Below are 20,514 nucleotides of genomic sequence, written 5' to 3'. Positions count from 1 at the left end.
TAACAGTGAGCTGGTCAAGGCCTTAGTTTTCACCTTTCTCTCCTCCCTCGTGTTCCAGGTGACATTCAGCTCCGTGACACTAGGTGGCGCTTCAACACAGTCCTCTCTTCCTCATGCGTCACCATCACCCATTACACTCTATTCACACTCAAAGGATAACAAAAAAAACAACCTTACACCACAAAAACAGAGAGAAAAGAGAAAAAGAGACAGAGAGTGGAGAGAGGGTGAGAGAGAAAGAGAGCGAAATATAGAGGAGAGAAAGAGAGAGAGCGAGTGGACAGAAAAGAGACAGAGAGAGATAGAGAGGAGAGAAAAGAGAAAGAGAGAGAAGAGAGAAAGAGAGGAGAGGGAGAGAAGAGAGAAAGAGAGGAGAGGGAGAGGAGAGAAAAGAGAGATAGAGAGAGAGAGAGGAGAGAGAAGAGAGAAAGAGAGGAGAGGGAGAGGAGAGAAAAGAGAGATAAAGAGAGAGAGAGAGAAAAGATGCCGGTTTCAGGTTACCGACCTTTCTCTTGTTCATTTGATATTCATCAGCTTTGAAATTAACCCCCATCTTCCACCGACACCTCCCAACATCTCAGATACACGTGGCCCGAGCCTGATTTCAATCGCCTTTTCTATTGTGTCTCTTTCAGGGCCGAGCAGCCGCACGTATGGCCTGTACCAATGCTCCTCTGTTCCAGGGGAGTAGAGCCAGAGTGGTGACGGGGGTCGGATTGCAACACAATACAAACGGAGAGAGAGAGAGAGAGAGAGAGAGAGAGAGAGAGAGAGAGAGAGAGAGAGAGAGAGTAGGATCAGTTCTCTGTGGAAGAGACAGGTGATGCTCTGCAACAGCACTTCTTCGGCATGTGGTCAGTCTGTCCGTCTGTGTCTGTCCGCCCGTCCGTCCGTGTGTGTGTGTGTGTGGTAAATACACACCACCAGCAGGCCTAAGGGGTCAGAGTGGAGCAAAACAGAATCACACACTGATGTTATGGAGATGATATTTGATAGGGCATTTAAAGTGGGAGTGTAGCTACTGCCAGTCTCTGTATAGTTGAAATGTCAGCCCCTAATGAAATAGCTTCCTTGGTATCAGTTGACTCTATGTCTGCTATATCTGACATCATAGCTACTCCAGGAAGTTATTGTGCTTGACTGCAAATGTATGTTATTTTTTTTTGGTGCGGGAGATTTTGGATAAGATACGGGTTTCAGTGGAGCTGACCATCAACATACACACAGACATGTACACAGTGACATACAGTAGATATGTAAATGCAGAGACATACACGCACGCCAACATTTGGATTAGATGAATGTTGTATTGTATTCAGAGGCGCAACTTTCACTTGGGACGGGGACGTGTCATGACATTTTTTGCCTCGCCCAGTTCTATCATTGGATTGTGATACAAAACGAGGCAACGGTGTGCTTTAGGACCATGTGGACGCCTCCGAGCGGTCGGGTAGGCTTTTTGGAGTGTTTATCCTATTGGATAATTTTTTAAATAATAATAATTATGTCCCCCCCACTTCTAGAACCAAAGTTGTGTACCTGATTGTATTGTAGCCAAACACTAATAATCCTGTAGAAGTTGCATATCTACACCTCCACAACGAGAAGTCTGAATATGTGGTAACATCAATTGGGTGAGTTATAACCCACGACAGCATGAATGATATCATCCCATGCCATATTTCACCACAGCCTTTGTCGCTCTAAGAGGACAGACCCAAATGAGGATGATCTCATGTGAACGACAGACAATCCTGGATCAGACCTGTCTGGCAGAGAGACTCAGCAGGAGAGAGCATTGTCTCTCCTCTCCTCACAATACCTTCTGTTTAAACCGTGCATACTGTATTTGAAGGGGTGTGTGTGTGTGTGTGTGAGGTGTCCCAGTCGGCATGTGTGTGATGCCCACGGCTGTGCTATGATGAGGCTGAATGGAGAGTGGGAGTGTCCCCGTGTGGCCTCTCCAGTCCAAGGATGGAGGGGGGAAACCGACAGGGGCGTGGGGCTGGATGGGATGGGTATGTGTGAGTGTGTGTGCATGCATCCGTGCGTGTGTGCTCTTCAGCTGCCTGAGCGTTCCTGTTGACATTAAGCAGCTAAACAGTACCAGCTTGCTGGGGCCCTTAACCTTCCCTTCTCCCAGTTGGGCTAATGAAGTCCTGAAAGGCTTTCTGAGTCCCTCATATGGCTTTGTTTAGGAGTAGCCCCTCTCCTCTGCTCTCCTCTCCTCTTCTACCTCTCGTCCAAGAAAGCCATTACCCCATTGAGCCAGACACACAGGCCCTGAAAGACAGGCTAGAGCTAAAGGTGAGGTCATCTCCATTACAAATGGCCCCTCTACAGGAAGTAGGCCGTGTAAAAATATCAACATTAAACGGTGGAGCTGGTAAAGGGAGAGGGAAGGAGGGAGAGAAAGAAAAAGAAAGTACAGGGATTATTTCTCAGCAGTGGGAGAATTTAAATCCCCCCATCGCCTTTTGCGTACGTGTAATGGCACTTCATTTTAATTTTATGGTTTGTGTGTACTCCACGGAGGGAAATTGTTTCTATGTGGTTATGTGCAGTAGTCTATTGAGAGAGTGAGAGAGAGAGAGAGAGAGAGAGGCACGCATACATGGCAAATAAAACAGCTGTGGTGGCAATTGAATTTGTATTCACACTAAAGTAGGCTAACCCAGTTAAAAGTCAGAAATCCAATAGCAGAAGCTGATAATGGTGTTGAGGCAGCCTCCTGGGGTGCTAGGACGCTCCTCTCCTTCAACACGTTTCCTGGCTCTATATCGTGTTTTAAAGGATTAATAATACATCACACCGGTTAAGGCCATATTTATATCAGATTCAGGGATCTTACAGCAGGGGAAAGCATCAAGAGATGGCTGTGTTGTTCTTTTAGATTACTACTGTACTCTCCCCGACGTTGGCTTTGGCTGTTGTTATTTCTTCCTTATTGGTTCGGAGACAGAGAATTCTATTACAGTACATATTTGGTTTGTTACAGTCGGACTCTCTTCTCTACTTTTTTTCCGAGAGTGTGTGCATTGTGTCGGATTTGTCTTTTTTTTTTTACTAACTTTTTGCCCCTTCCCCTCAATCTCGAGGAGAAAGGCATGTTTTCATAAAAGCCTAAGAGCTGAGAAATGACAAGTCCCCTGCCTTTGTTATTGGAATATATTGACTCCCTTGGTTCATTGAGTTTTTATTACAGACCTGAGGTAAAACGACTGTCAGCAAACAGGGAGACATTTGTTTCCGCCATTTGCTTTGGAACATTTGAATCTTGGACATTTCTGTTTTCCGTTCGTGTGTATATGGGAGTGTGTGTGTGTGTCTGTCTGTGTGTTTGTTGTAAGTAGGAGAGGTGGTGGTGGAGGGGTGGATTAAAAAGAGGAAAGAGGGTGGGAGCGATGTGGTGGGTCTGGCCTACCAGAGTCACCCTGCAGTAGGAGCATGCAGCTCCAGCTCCACCTCCAGCCCCAGCCCCAGCCTCAGGCCCAGCCCCAGCCTCAGCCTCAGCCTCAGCCTCAGCCCCAGCCCCAGCCCCAGCCTCAGCCCCAGCCCCAGCCTCAGCCCCAGCCCCAGCCCTACCCCGGCCACCATGGTGGTCTTTTCATCCAGCATGCTGCAGCAGCATCTGCCAGTGGAGCGAGGAGCGAAGAGCAGCTGTAGCTGGCCCAGTGCTGGGGTACACACGCTGGGGCTGGAAGAGGGTCCAGAGAGCCACAGCTTTTCCCCCGTTAGCCAGGAGCCAGCGCCCAGCCAGAGATGCCATCTGATACAAGTCTATCATAATGAAGGTCCAGCATGGGGCTAAATGAGTTTCCACCTCCGCCGCGCGAGGGGCTAATGACAAAACAGCTCCCCATGCTCTGGGGCCACCGCTAGGTTTAGTCAGGGCATATGGCACTTGCCAAAACTGCCTGGCTCCTCTGCGGCGGAGAGGAGGCTCTCCAGTTAAAGGCACAGTAGCTTCCGGTCGACATCGCCGCCACCAAGTCAAGTCAACATACACAGGCCCGGCCACACGGAGAAACCGTCACTAAGCAACACAACAACAGTAGCAGAAGCAACACTGCAGCTACTGCTGTGGCGTTATTTCTGGGCCCTTAGTTGAAGGTCTGATAGCTGGATTTTAATGCATGTACGACACGGGCGGAAATCTGTAATAGCTTTTGTAGATTTATATTAATTTTCTGGATTTAATGTGTCTTAAATGGCAGGCGATCAACACAGGAAACAAAGTGCTTGTTAAGGACTGTGGAGGGGGTGGGAGCTTAACACACTACATTCTCATAGCTTACTTTATGGTCCCCAAGTTATCCAAATTAGCTTAAAGGATTGATAATTCTTCACTAATATAACACTGTTACTGAGCCCCTAAACTGTGACTTGTCTTTTTCTGGTTTTGTCAACCACTAAATAGGGGCTCGGTTGTGGAAATTAAAACAAAATCGCATAACAAGGCATTTTAATTTGATTAATTCATTGTTGTGTTTCGATGCCGAGCAAAGGCAATCCATGACGGTTCTACATTATTGGTTCCACTGACTAATGTCAATTTCCTGCACAATAACATCACTAAAAAACTGCCTTAGAGCGAGTTTCGCCTTGAAATCACAGGCGAGTCAAAGCCAAGGGGGGAACAAATAACCTTGTCTTAATTCCACTATGAGGCTACTGGTGGCTGCTCTGGCTGCAACTTTACCCGGGATAATTGGATGACGGATGCTCAAAACTTAATTTAGCCTTCATTTTCCTTTGTGTGGCAGGCAGTTGAGGGCATAGCCATTTGTTAAAGACAAACGCTGAAAAAATACCCTGATAAAATTAGCTCTTAATCTACAAACTCAAGGCCGCTCCACCTGAACACACACCACAAACAACCAAGATACCTACAGTGGAGAGCAATCTTTGAAAATTGTCTGCAAAGACAACTTCCCCTTTATGTCAGGAAGGGTACACATCGGGATAGAGAATCCTGACTTGAGAGAATCCTGACTTTAGCCTCATTCCAAACCTGAGTGAGTGAAGCAGGCCTGAACACCATGCAGTGAAATGAACCATTGAAGCCCCCCACACTGACACGTCTGGGCCCCGCTGTTACTAGGTCTCCCCACCATAACCAGGGCTGGCATCAATAACCCAGTGTACAAATTAGACCTTCGTCAGCGGGGTGTGAGGCTGCAAGGCTGCAGTGCGGCTGGATGCAGTCTGGAGCTCCATGTGTCGGAGTCCCTCTCTAGCTTCCTCGTTCCTTCACCCCACTCTACTTCCCCCTTGGAGCGGGTGATTGCTTGCAGCTGGGGCGCATTGAGAACATTTTAATATTATGCAGAAGATTAGAGCAAACTAACTACATTATTCTCCAATTACGCTCATTTCATCCAACTGATGTCTTTATTTCCTTCCTTTTCCCTCGATTAGCTTAATGCGAAAATTGGAATGCGCTTAGGCCTCGTTCCGATTGTTCCACGGCTGCCTATTATTTCACACCGAACCATTAAAGAGAATCATCTTTTATTGCAACTGTAAATAAAACGATTAGGGGCAGATCCAGCCGAGGAGGCTGGGGAGATTTCATTTTCGGGGATCTGCTTATCAACATTCTTGGAAGGTTTGGTGGAGCTCGGCAGAGGCTCTATATTTCCCCTAAACCCCCCTCCGATCCGAAGCCGCATTATGGTGGCAAATCTCAGTTTTTTAAGGAATTGCTATGCATCCTTGTCATAAATAAACACATCAATTAGGTTTACTAGGAACGTACGCCTTCTAACAACCAACGCGGGTTCAAATCGCTTCGTCTCACACGCCTAAGCCCCGCTTAATATCCCGCAAAGCCGTGCACCAATTATTAGAAGTACACAAGTATTGTCAGTGGATGTTGCGGATGCACTGAGGTATGGTAATGCTATCTGGGGAGAGGAGTGGAAGGAGAAAAGCCCTCATGTAAGTCTACATGTAAAGCTCTTGCCGAGCAGCTAGGCGTCTCATTGAATTGTGTATTTTCTAAGCAGAGAAGGGAACACAATATTTCGGAGATGATTTCGGATCAGAACACCATGGCCTTTCCCCATGCGGCGTTATCCCTACTTAATTCTCTATGCATGCAACAAGTTCATTATCCACACAAATTACACTGCTCACCCATTTGCTCCAGGGACAGCAGGAATACTTGGGATATACGTGATGTGAAAGAAACTTACAATGACTACAGAAGGTAACCTGGCAGTGGTTGGTTCCTTTGAGGCTTACTGGATGTTTCACCCCAGTGTATCTTAAGGTAAGTAAGAAAAGAAGTGACATCGGTCCTGCTCTGTGGCACAGCACGACATATACCCACCAATGTTTTCTACACAATCTGACAGAGATCCTTCCTGTCAAAGAAAGATCTCGCCAAAAGGGATGGCTGTATAATAGAATAATAAACCATTACATTATGGCGGCTGTCACTAGAAGCATCAAGCTTCAACACTGCCAGAGTTAAATGAAAGACGAAGCCAGTGAAATGACGTTCCCTAAGGTAAAGATCCTATTAGATACAATAAATAAATCTTCACCATTAATATCCTCTCAAAAGAAATGGATCTTAAAACTGCATTTATATGGCTGGTTGGGTTACTTTCTCTCCCGTTAGCTGACACTGACCCACACTTGATATTTGTAGGAGTTATGAATTGTCCTTGTTAAATAATGAAAAGAAAGGTGTCTATGTGTTATTACATTAACTCATTACACACCATAGTCCACATTTAACATTGCTGTGACATTACATAGAAACCCCTTTGGGCTACGCAAGGCACCCTGTGGAATGTTTGTTTTCTTCTCTCTCTCTCTCTCTCTCTCTGTTGGATTGACTTCTCTTTTGTCGGGGACGCTGAGTGTTGATTTCAGTTGTACAGCAGTTGTTTCGTAGCTAGCAGCGTTGTTTATCCATCCTGGCATTCCTTTGGTCCATTGAACACCGAGGAGGAGAATAAGCACCCCTCCCCCACCCCCCAAGCCCTCCCCATATCCCAGTGTCCTCTCCTGCTCGGGATGAGCCGAACCAACCATCCAAACCCAAACACCCTCCTGAATACCTGCTCCCAGATCACATTGCAGCAAATCCAGTTAGGAGAGCCATTGGGAGTGATAGTGTTACACAATCCGGAATGGTTTGACCCTTGCAGTGTCATCGTGTACCGGGGCATTGTTCCGCGGAATGTTTGAATATGACGGATCCACAAAGCCTTTTAGGATGTCAAGATTGGTAATTTATTAGGGGAATATTTCTCACTGTAAGCAGTGATTTGGTGAGTTACACATAGCTATAGGTCTTCCTCAGTCCTCTGTGCAACCTGACATTTTGAACATGTCATTGTATTTATTCTTAAAACTATTTTGAACTCGTCCCTATTGGAGTTGGTCAGGTATGATGATGGTCCAACCTTTGCATATGATTGTGATCAAACTTGAACAGATCACAGATCAGGTGATTCCAGAGAAAGCCCCGCTTGACAAGCCTCTTCTGGACTGCATTACCTACAGTATGTCAGAATAGACTCGCTGTCTACACAACACTACAAGCCATGCAGCCTGCTACGGTGCTCTGTTGAAGTAGTAGGAGATATTGTTTGACCATGCAGAACAGGACTTGACCATTAACGGAGCGGACTAGGTGACACAGAAAAGAGAGAGAGAAAGTGAGAGAGAACAAGAGAACAAAAGAATGCAAGAGTGAGCGAGAATGGATAGTAGTCCGAACCGAACAGTACCTGTGAGAATGAGGCCTTCACAGCCATAGCTCTGGGAGGCGAGGGAGTCAAAAGCCACTTGTCTCACAGTGTGCCCATCCACTTGAATCACATGTGGAGGTCACAGGGGATAGGAGGGGACAGCCACAGTGGATGAGTGTTAAAAGCACATAAAACGTGTTATGTGGATGAGTATTAAAGCACAGGTCCATTCTCTTTCATGGTTATGTCCTGCCTCAGAGAATGTCAGAACACCCCTACAGTCCAATGATTGAAATGAATGTATGGGTTGGTGTAGTTACAGACCATTGTTGTGTTGCATAGTATGCCCTAGCATGTTTAGTATCCTTCTACACGTGTTGATGTCATCTAGTTGGTTTGGATACTCAGAATATGACATGCCTCTTGACATGCACTTACAGTGGGTTAACCATAGAGGCAAAACAAACCATTGGGAAATGTAATACCAACCACATAAAGAATAAGAACCAAGTTGTAGTTTCAGCGCATTAGTGTCTGCCACAAATATGTTCAATCATACCTAGAACTGACAAGTTTTGAAATACCAATGGCCTTTACTGTAAGTGACTAAAGTAGAACATGTCTTCAAGTTTAGCAATCGATCACACAAAGCTGTTTGATGTCACTGAGGAAAGCGTTTGGCTTGGCATAGCATGAAGCACTTGTTACAGCCATTAACAAAACGGCTGGGAGAATCACAGTAAATACGCCTGTCTTCTGGGTGCTAGTATTTATAGTGGAAACTTGTGTGAGATCAGTTAAACTCACCCCCTCCTCTCCTTCCCCTTTCCTCCCTCTCTCCCCCTCTTAGATGAGTTAAAAACAGATCGTTTTACCACAGGTGGCTATAGGATGAACTCCGGCAGGAATGTCTTGACAACATAAATCTCAGTAATTGCAAGGTATTGATCTGATAACTAATGTGGAGGACGTCGGGGGCGACACACCCTTTTCTACTTTGGCTCATTTTTCACGCTTTTATCTGACACCAAGAGAGAGAGTTATTCATGGCACACACACACACACGTGTACACACACACGCACGCCTACACACACACACACACACACACACACACACACACACCACACACACACACACACACACACAGACTGATGTTGACTTTTCAAAGTCTATCTGTATTTCCTAGACGCGCTGACACATTCATGGAGGACATTAAAGTATCACTTGGAGTCTGTTTTGACTGTTTTGACTTTGACTGTATATAGTTGAAGCACTCAGCGGGCCTGCGACATTGATGTTACTCCACTTGATAGGACAATGCCATTGTTCTTTCAAAGACTTAAAATCCATACTGTAAAGCACTGGCATAAAGACAGAAGCATTGGAAGTCTTTCATCTAGGTTGTGATGATACAGTATAGCATGTAGCCTAGCACATCTTTGCCACATATATTATTATTAACTGTCGGCTCAGTCCAAATCAGGTTTTCAAAACCCTCTTCGTGTACCCCCTCTGTCTGTCTAGGTGTAGTTGTTGTTGTTTACACGTGGCCACAGTAAATACCATAAACACCAGGAGGATTCTGGGAGGGCTGAACTCTGGCACCCTGGGCCAAGGGTGACATCACCGCCCACAGACAGATCCATCTGGCCCTCCGGCGGTAGGGGGAGTGAGGGGGTGGAGGAGGGAGACAGGAGGGTGGGGCTCCAGGTTCCCCTGTCTGTCATCCTGTCTGCCTGACCAGGTGTGCTCCCAGTACACCCCCACCCCCTCTGAATAATGGATCCTGCGGTGGGGTGAATAATGACATGGCTGACACTGGAAACGGGATGAGAGGAGCAGGCCTAGTCGAGGTGAGCTGTTCCCACACATCTCATTGTGCTGCGGAGAGTCGCCCACTAACATGGGGAACAGTAGCTACTCTCGTCACTTCTGATATTGTGGTGGATATGTGAAAAGTAAAGGCTTAATTACACATTGAACCATAACCACAGTCTCAGCACTACATACTTTGCAGTTGGTACTTAATATATATTTCAAGAAAAGCAAAACATTATATAAAAACAGAGTAATATTAAAAAAATGTCACGATATACAGTTCCAGTCAAAAGTTTGGACACACCAACTCATTTCAGGGTTTTTCTTAATTTTTTACTATTTTCTACATTGTAGAATAATAGTGAAGACATTAAACCTAAGAAATAACACATATGGAATCATGTAGTAACCCAAAACGTTTTATACAAAGCAAAATCTATTTTTATTTTATTTTTATATATTCATTCTTCAAAGTAACCACCCTTTGCCTTGATGACAGCTTTGCACACTCTTGGAATTCTCTCAACCAGCTTCACCTGGAATGCTTTTCCAACAGTCTTGAAGGAGGTCCCACATATGCTGAGCACTTGTTGGCTGCTTTTCCAACTCATCCCAAACCATCTCAATTGGGTTGAGGTCGGGTGATCATTTGTTGAAAAAACAAATGACAGTCCCAAACCAGATGGGATGGTGTATCGCTGCAGAATGCTGTGGTAGCCATGCTGGTTAAGTGTGCATTGAATTCACAGACAGTGTCACCAGCAAAGCACCCCCACACCATCACACCTCCTCCTCCATGCTTCATGGTGGGAACCACACATGCAGAGATCATTCGTTCACCTACTCTTCATCTCACAAAGACACCGCGGTTGGAACCAAACATCTCAAATTTGGACTCATCAGACTAAAGGACAGATTTCCACCAGTCTAATGTCCAATGCTCGTGTTTCTTGGCCAAAGCAAGTCTCTTCTTCTTTTTGGTGTCCTTCAGTAGTGGTTTCTTTGCAGCAATTCGACCATGAAGGCCTGATTCACACAGTCTCCTCCGAACAGTTGATGTTGAGATGTGTCTGTTACTTGAACTCTGTGAAGCATTTATTTGGGCAGAAATTTCTGAGGCTGCTAACTCCAATGAACTTATCCTCTGCAGCATAGGTAACTCTGGGTCTTCCTTTCTGTGGCAGTCCTCATGAGAGCCAGTTTCATTATAGCGCTTGATGGTTTTTGCGACTGCACTTGAAGAAACTTTCAAAGTTCTTGACATTTTACGGATTGATTGACCTTCATGTCTTAAAGTAATGACGGACTGTTGTTTCTCTTTGCTTATTTGAACTGTTCTTGCCATAATATGGACTTGACCATTTACCAAATAGGGCTATCTTCTGTATACCACCCCTAACTTGTCACAACACAACTGATTGGCTCAAAAGCATTAAGAAGGAAAGAAATTCCACAAATGAACTTTTAACAAGGCACACCTGTTAATTGAAATGCATTCCAGGTGACTACCTCATGAAGCTGGTTGAGAGAATGCCAGGAGTGTGCAAAAGCTGTCATCAAGGTAAAGGGTGGCTACTTTAAAGATCTCAAATCTCAAATATATTTTGATTTGTTTAACACTTTTTTTGGTTACTACATGATTCCATATGTGTTATTTCATAGTTTTGATGTCTTCACTATTATTCTACAATGTAGAAAATAGTTGAAATAAAGAAAAACACTGGAATGAGTAGGTGTGTCCAAACTTTTGACTGGGACTGTACATATTACCTTGACTTTTGAGATTAGATAGTGTCTACTGTCTATACCAGGGGTGTCAAACTCATTCCATGGAGGGCCTAGTGTCTGCTGGTTTTGGGTTTTTCCTGTCAGTTAAGACCTAGACAACCAGGTGAGGAGAGTTCTTTACTAATTACTGACCTTAATTCATCAATCAAGTACAAGGGAGGAGAGGAAACCTGCAGACACTCGTCCCTCCGTGGAATGAGTGTGACACGTGGTCTATATTGTTAGTAATCCTACATTTTGGACCAGGAGATCAACACTGCTCTAATAGACTGGCTGCAGATAGTCTCTAATAAACAGAGGGCCATTATTGGAAGTGAATGAGCTTAAATGATAGAACAAACATCAGAGGTCATTCGGTCATCCAGCCACACAAGTACCTGTTATTAATTACCAGCTAAATTTGTGCATAAAATACCAAACCATTCACTGAGGATAGACCAGATTATCCCCGGACATAAGTCTCGGAAACATAAATATCTTTAATTCTTCCCCCATTTGTATTTTATTCAGCATGGGCTGTGACTGGGTCTCGGCCTCACATGGTGTCCATTAACGTTAAGTAAGAAAATCATGATATTTAAGTCGGCCATYTTACTGTTGATCACATACTTATCTTAAACCCTTGTTAATCTAGTTGGGAGGCCACAGTGCCTGTGTATTTGTTTGTTTCGATTACTTCATAGTCTGGCCACCATGTATCACACAGACTGGGAACAGACAGGAAACATCTTGACTGGGTTCAATGGTCGTAAGTTTCCTCTARGGGATCAGCCATGGTTGTGTCTCTGGATCATTGTGGGTGGCACACAAGATTCACTGTGAAACGATACAGTATGAAGCAAATTGAGCAGGTAGGCCTACATTGACAATGATCAATCATGTATGGTGTACATGTTAGGACAGTCACCCATCTGTTCTAATATGGACATCGTAAAGGAGGTCATTGTAGCACTATAGTGAACATTGACGTCGGCCATTGTCTGCCCCTTTTTGACAATCAACATAACACCTAATGACACATCCAGTTGCTGAGATCATGCAGTATTATGCTTTCAGGAATTCACCTCTCTCACATTACTATTAAGGCTGATGATGACGTGAACAGGTTGGAAACACAAGGGAGTGATGGCATGACATTTCCTCCTAAGGTTCCATTCAATAGAACCTGCATTGGAGTATTCATGTAGTATCATATACAGTACCTACAGTACATTTCCCCCAATGGTCAAATGAAATTGCAGAATGGCTTTGGGTATTGCAGGAATAACAGAGAGAATCCTCACATGTATTGATGCTACCAGTTTTCAAGATAGGGCACACATATAGTAAGATACAACCTTAACGCTGCTAAGGCACTTTTGATTGAATTCGCCCCAAAGGAAATGAAATATGTTTGTGTAAGCCACACAGCCAAGACCTGGACAGTGGCTCATTGCTCGGTGCATTTCTGGGTGCACAATAGCATTCAAAGGACATCCATCCAACAACAGACAAATACTACTAAAACTGTACCTATCAAGTCAGAAGATTTATTACCATGAGTCACTTTGCCTTTCTGCTCATGTTAGCTCTACACAATGAAGTCCTTTAAAAAAATAATATATATATATATATATATATTTTTTTTTTTACAAATGACTGATAGAGAATATTTGTTAAGGCATGTACACAGTGCCAGGACTCCCCCATGTGCTTTGAATTGTCTATTAATTGAGTTTGGATGAGAGCATACCATAATAATAAGTCTGTATTACTTTGTTTTATTAAAGCGCTTCTTAGTCATTATAGTGGAAGTCATGTACACTTGAACTCAACGGAAGACAATGGATTCATCAACCCAGCTAACTGGCTAATGATTGTGTTGTTAATCCAAATGTAAGTCATGGTTTTGTTTGTTGACTTGTTTGTTTTAGTCTTTTGGTCAGCCTTTCAACTTTTGTCGATGTTGCTCCGAGACCTTTTGGAAGGAAAAGAGCAAAGCACAGCACTTTGGAAATGTAGAGCTAACAATTCATAATTGAACGCTCCCCAAAAAATAAATGACTGATTATTAATGCAAATATTTCCTTCCAAACTTGGCACAGTATTTTCTTGTTGTGCATGCATACCTCTCTGAATAATGTTATTTTATTGCTGAGTTCAATATTTCTAGCAGGCCTTCCAACAGTTAATCAGCTTACATGGTATGAAAACCTAGCGGAGTGAGCTAAGCAGCAAAATATGTCATATAAACAAGTGGTAAAACAATCAAGTTTCTGCACTCCCAGGACTAAAACCAGTATACTGTTACAGACATGTGAGATGTTTGTTTTTTACTCAAGCTAGTTTTGACTTATCTGGATCAGGTTCCCCTTGCGTTGGAGTGTAATAGTCATTTGTTCTTGGTATTTTACATGTTTCCAAAAGAATGTGGTAGAACAAAAGATTGGTGAGGCATGATACAGTAAAACAACTCTCCAGAGGTATATTCATTCCCTGTCAACAATACAACCAAGGTCAGGGTTCGCTATAATGACTGCCAATGGTCCTCTTTGGTAGTCTTCGTTGCTGTAGGAATTCCCCCATTGGAAGGCAATTGTTCAGGTGTCACTGCTCTKAATTCCATGTATGGAAAGCTATCACCTTCTGGTTATGATACATATGAAAAAATATATCATGTGTAAGGCATTTTGGTTTGCGTTGATCTTCTCGGTGAACGGATATAGTTTTTCTAAAATATTTTAATACCAATACGCATTTTAAGCTTGAAGGAAAAATATATTCACAATAGCAAATCTCCTTTAATCTCAGATTCGCTGTGTCCTTTAATCTGGGAYTTGGTGTGATTCTTTTTTGGACAAGACAAAGCTGCAGAATGACCACAGGACACAGTCGTGTAGGGCTGGTTCTCTTCCCATTATATCTCAGTATATTCAGCATGGCTGATACATTCTGTCACCCTTCTGTGCAAATCCTCATGATATCTGCTCTGTACACACTCACGGCATGCTGGGAAATTAACTTGTTCTGTCACCCCCATCCTCCTCAGCCCTCCCAGGGGGACAGAGGGGACACTGGGGAGGGACCCTAAACACTGAACTAGGAGGTCATCCATCAAGAGGGGGGTTCTGCAGAGACAATGGAGGGGGCCTGGTCCATGATAAACAAAACAAAACACTGGCTGCAAGTAGAAGACAGTGAGTGTCTGTTTTAGAGGGGGCTGTGTTGTGTTTTGGGGGTGTGTGTGTGTGGGGGGGGGGGGGGGGGGTCGTCTTTTTGAGACGTCGGGGCAGTGTTCTGCTCGCTGATCGTCCTGCGACCGAGCATATGTCACCAGTCTAGCAGCGAACCGCCTCCTCTGCTCGAGACCACGTCGTTAGTGCCATCTGTGACAGTACCCATGAGAGGCTGCATGGTGCTTGGGATCAGACAGTTTTGGGGGGATGGGGGGGGGGGGGGGGGGACTAAGAGGGAGGAAGAGAGGGTGAGATAGGAGCTAGGAGCCCCTCTAACCCTAAGAAGACGGAGGTCTGGGTGAACTCGAAACTCCAAAAACACCAGTATGGGAATGATTAGGGTCTGGGGGAGGCGAGACATCCACATCCAGCATGCAGATAGAGGAAATGCTGGAATAATAGGAGCAGCAAGACTAAATGGTCTATCAAACACACCCCTCACTGACCTCCCTGGAGTCGGGCTGGCCACGATGAAAGATCCAGGCACTTTTTTCTTCTAATGATTTCCTCAGTAATCAGCGCAGCGGAAGTGCTGGAGTCCAGGGTGATTAGCTGGAAAGGATTCCTTAATCGCTCGGTTCTCATGCTTTGAAAAAAGAAAGGGAGCGAAAGAAAGAGAGAGAGGGAAGGGGGGGGGTGAGGAGAAGAGGAAACAAGGGTGATAAAAGGGGGGCATATTTGAAGGCCAAGGGCAGCAAATAGCCTGAGAGGACTGGGCTGCCCACTGCAAACTGTCTGAAGTAACGGACACAACTCACAATACTCAGGATAAAGTCGAGGTCTTGATATTTGACAACTCAAAACAAGTGTTCCAAACACATACAAAGCAAGTCTACGTCAAAATGTTTAATCACTGATATGATTTTCAGAATCATATCAACTACTCATCTGACCCATTCAATAACCACCAAGACCAAAGATACTCACATGGGAATGATTACATTTGCTTGCTTTGTTTGAGCTGTGCAGACAATACTTAACATACATATCCACTTGTACTTGACATTCATAAATATCCACTACGGAGCCATCCTCACAAAACGTATGTTGCAATCAAATAACTTGTTGGATAATATGTCAGATTGAACAAGTCCTGTGAAAGGTCTCCTTTATGAAGCACTACATCTCCCAGACAAAGAGAAGGAAGACAGTTCTCTGGTCTGAGGATGACTGATGCTGGGATCACCCCATTAAACCAAACCACAGGAATGAGTGGCTGGGTGAGTCAGACACGCAAGCAGACACAAGTCCCACAATTCCCACCGTTTGTCTGTAACCCAGCCCATGAGACTGGCACTACAGCACTGATACAGTACACATTAAACTGCATCACAGCAGTATCGAAACACATACTGTGACAGTTGGCACTAACATAACGCGCTAATGATCATTCTCTGTAATAATGACAAATCTGGTAGTAAAGAGAGTAGAAAAGTGAGTAGGTTGACAACATGGTTAGCGTGGACATTGACAGAGAAGGTGAGGGTGAAGTATCCATAACATCTAACAATGCTGTGAGGGGAGGAGAGGGGAGCTAGAGAGACAATGGAGAGCACACCTGACACCTTCCCAAGCTGACTTAGTGATGTTTGGTGGTGAAATTAAAGGGTTGCGGTGAAACAATATCGATGTCAGGTATCCTCTTGGTTTTCCTTTCAGGAGCTGAATTCCTGTTTGAATGATACTCGGTGTCTGATTCCCCGAGCCTAATGTCGTTGAATGCGGCGTTCGGTTTCGTCGTCAACAATGACAATGTACGCTGGCATTCCTGGAGCATACTATACCAAAATACAGAAGCACCTAAGTCTGTTTGACAAACCCAGCATATTGTTTTCATTTGGGAATTTCCCGCCTCGAACTCTGTCCTTCAACTGGCGTGTACAATATGTCCTGTCCCCAATATTTGTCTCAATTTGTGGTCATGTTACAAATATTAACTCCTGAAAAGGTCCCCTGAAACGTGAACACATCTCCAAACAGATATTGGGAAAGGGGGATACCTAGTCAGTTGTCCAACTGAATGTATTGTGTCTTCCGCATTTAACCCAACCCCTCTGAATCAGAGAGGTATACACTGAGTATATGAAACATTAGGAACACCTGCTCTTTTCGTGACATAGACTGACCAGGTGAATCCAGGTGAAAGCTATGATCCCTTATTGATGTCACTTGTTAAATCCACTTCAGTCAGTGTAGATGAAGGGGAGGAGACAGGTTAAAGTATTTTTAAGCCTTGAGACAAAACATTTAAGTGACTTTGAACRGGGTATGGTAGCAGGTGCCAGGCTCACCGGTTTGAGTGTGTCAAGAACTGCAACGATGTTGCAGTTTTTCAYGCTCAACAGTTTCCCGTGTGTATCAAGAATGGTCCACCACCCAAAACATTGGAGTCAACATGGGCCAGCATCCCTGTGGAACGCTTGAGACYTTGTAGAGTCCATGCCCCGACGAATTGAGGCTGTTCTGGGGCAAAGGGGGGTGCAACTCAATATTAGGAAGGTGTTCTTAAYGTTTTGTACACTCAGTGTATGTCCACTTATATGCACTACAATAGCAGCTCCACCTGGGACATTATCTTAAAGGCTGCAGATGTTTGGTTTGTCTCACAAACGGCAGTGTTTCTTCTCAAGCATTGTCTTGTCTTGAAGGTACCTCTGTCATAGCTTTCAGCGCCGTCCATCTCCCTTTGTGGAGTACATAGGCATACCTATGCTTTTAAAAGCATTGAGCTCAATGTAAGAGTGTGTTAGGATTTCTCTGCCTACCTGCTGCTAGGCCTGGAGGCTCACTGAAGACATCACTCTCATTCCTTCACACACCTCCATCTCTTGACCTCCACCTCTTCCCCCTCTCAACCATTACCCAAAGTATTTAGCTACCAATGCCCAAATTGCTTCTACAGACATGTCACATTTAATCATCTGAATGTCAGACTTTTGAATTGAATATCACTCAGTGCAACAGAAAAGCCCTGTAGCTGACAGGCGAGCAGGTGATATGAGTAGCACGGCTAGAGTAATGAATATAGTAATTAGACAACCCGCATTTTCAGAAGAGCTTAAACGTTTAGAGAAATAGTATCAGTATCACTTCACCCGAGCTAAAGGTTCGCAGGTCTTTCTTTTGAACTTAAAATGAGCATTCGTGGTGAAATAAACAATCTGGATTTTCCCTCCCAGGATCCTCCTCTTCTCTCAACACCTTGATAGGGAGAGAGGAGAGATAAAGAAGAGAGAGAGAGGTAAAGAGAGAGAGAGAGAACAAGGCACGGGCTTCTTCATCTCCCCATCCTGCACACAGCAAGCTGTCAGCGATCCTCTCCGTGCTCACCGCGTCCAGCCCCGGAGCGATGGCATTTCAAATAGCCTTATAAATCAACAGTTATGTCACCGCCAGCCACAGCCATTAACACAGCATGGGAAAACTCACAACTTTTTCTACAGCTTCTGATGCGCAGGCTTGGTTCAGTAGATCCTCCAACAGACCAGTATACTATTTTTATTTAACATTTATTTAACCGGGCTAGTCAATTAAGAACAAATTCTTATTTACGATGACGGCCTGGCATGAGGCTAAAGGCCTCTGTGTGGACGGGGTGGGATTAAAAGAACAACAAAAACTATGTAGGACAAAAGGACAACACAGACAGAAGACACGGCAACAGCACTAATACAACAGCAAACAAACAGTGCACGGACGTGTGTGTGTGTGTGTGTGTGTGTTGTGTTGTGTGTGTGTGTGTGAGCGACAAGTGTGCGAGCGTGCATGTGTTCTACCTCCGGTGACCTGTCTCTCCTTCAGCTAACATCACACCTACAGGCCCCCTGTGTGTTGAAGGCCCAGAATACCCTGAATACTCTGGCCTCTGCTCTGCTACCATCAACTTAGGCTGTCTCACTGGGCGTAAAACACCTGCCCTTCTCTACCTGTCAGGCTATATTGAGAGGCAGAGGCCCTTACCTATTCTTGGGAACAGCAGAAACCTTTGAAACAATTGTTTTGAAGGTCAGTTTATAAAGGGTTTGTAAAGCTTTATTAAACAGATTATTATCCATTAGTTAATTGTTTGTTAATCGTTATAATGCATTAGTGAATCCATGTATTCTGTATGTATTTATTACTTGGACCTGTGATCATATAAATCATTAAGTCTAACAGTTAACAAACTTTGTAATGCTGTTTTCTAAGTAGTTTATAAGCAGAATATCAAAGCTTTCATTTACCATCATTAAAATTAGCTAAAGTTAGCTTGTATGCTCTTTTTTTTTACCCCGTCTATGCTTAATCTTAGTGTTTAAATGTGGTTCAATACTTGATAGAAACATAGCACTTTAATTTAGCGACTTGCCATTGTTTTAGAGTAACATTTAGTTTMACTTTAAAACTTTGTCAATGCCCTGTACGACCTCCCCTGCACCTGCTGCAAAATAATTTGCCAGCCAAAACAAGTGATCCATGCTAAGGTAGGAAGGTTGTTGGTTAAATATAGGACTAATGCAGAGCAGGATAATCAGGAGTTCTCATCGCTGTGATCCCCAGAGAGTGATCCGGAGTGTGACATGGCTGTCAAAACACTGACAGATTGTTTTACCAACTCTACACCCCTGACTGACACCTATTCCCCTGGGTTCCCAAGGCTTGCTTTGACGCGGTAAATACGCTCTATAAACAGCCTATTGAGCAACCCTTTACCAAGAGCTTAATATGTATTTTTACAGCATTATTACAGAACTCATTCAGAATAAATGGGAGCAAAAATGTGGAGAGTTTGATGAGGCCTCGAGTCAAACAGGAAATGGGGAAATGACAATGTCCTAGGATGCTTTTGTTGTTGTCATGGTAATTAAATTATTTCCATACCCTCTCTTTGTTCTCTTGGTACATAAGACATTAAACATTCTTGGATTGTTTTTCGGCCCAGAGCCTTTTTTGTACTAGTGGCAGAGAAAGACTCCCTAATATGTAGGTCATTGACCCCTATGGGCCCAAAGACTGTGAGACATTGAGAACTGAGAGAGCTGGTTTACTGGTTCAAATTGGCTGCATGTGTCCTTTTGCATTTTGTTAGTCATTCCATTAGCGAAAAAGCATGAGGCTTTTTAATATGCCAAAAAATCCAATAAGGCCATTAAACTATATTGACACATGACAGTTCATTATGCTGCCGTATGTCACCGACAGAATATATTGGTTAAATGCTTCCTGTGACAGAAGGCACTAAGACTAATCTGGAATAATTGAAGATCAATCAAGTTAAAGCAGTGTTGGTCTGGACAGGATCTGTCTGCTGGGGAACATCTCAGGGATACCGGAAAGCCGTGCTCTTATGCCATCAGAGACACACAAACAGTTTTGACAGGAAGCAAAGACACAAGCACACGYACGCACGCACACACACTCACCACCTTCTGCCCCACAAAAACTTAAATTTCTGGAAGTGAGACATTTGCGACAAGCCACTAATGCTGTAATGATGTCTTCCAGCAGGGAAACAGTGAGAGGTAGTCGGTCCCACATCCAGCCGTCCTAACCAGTCAGGAAACCCTCGGTCCTGGCAACATCACACACTAAATGAATAACCTCAATTAGGACAGAGCAACACTCTAATGATGCCCAGCAAAACATTTGACACCCAGCCCTATCATGTTTGGCGATGGCCAACGGACGTTGCTTTGTTGCATTATACATCAACCATTACCGCACATATTATATTCATCTTCCAGAGGCAAATATAGTTTCAAATGAGGGGAATTTGTACGCCGTAGCAATTCTATCACAACACTCGTGAATAATCGGGAGCGGGAGAAGCCGTAAGCTCCGGAGCGATTCATAATTGTGTTCTCTCATCTCATATTGCAGGAGCTGAGCTTTTTTCCTGATTCTTCTTTTGCCACACACACACACACACACACACACACACACACACACACACACACACACACACACACACACACACACACACACACACACACACACACAC

The sequence above is a fragment of the Salvelinus sp. IW2-2015 genome, linkage group LG27 (genome assembly GCF_002910315.2).
Source record: "Salvelinus sp. IW2-2015 linkage group LG27, ASM291031v2, whole genome shotgun sequence".
Classification (NCBI taxonomy): domain Eukaryota; kingdom Metazoa; phylum Chordata; class Actinopteri; order Salmoniformes; family Salmonidae; genus Salvelinus; species Salvelinus sp. IW2-2015.
The sequence above is the reverse complement of the archived record's forward strand: the minus strand, read 5'-3'. Positions refer to the sequence as shown.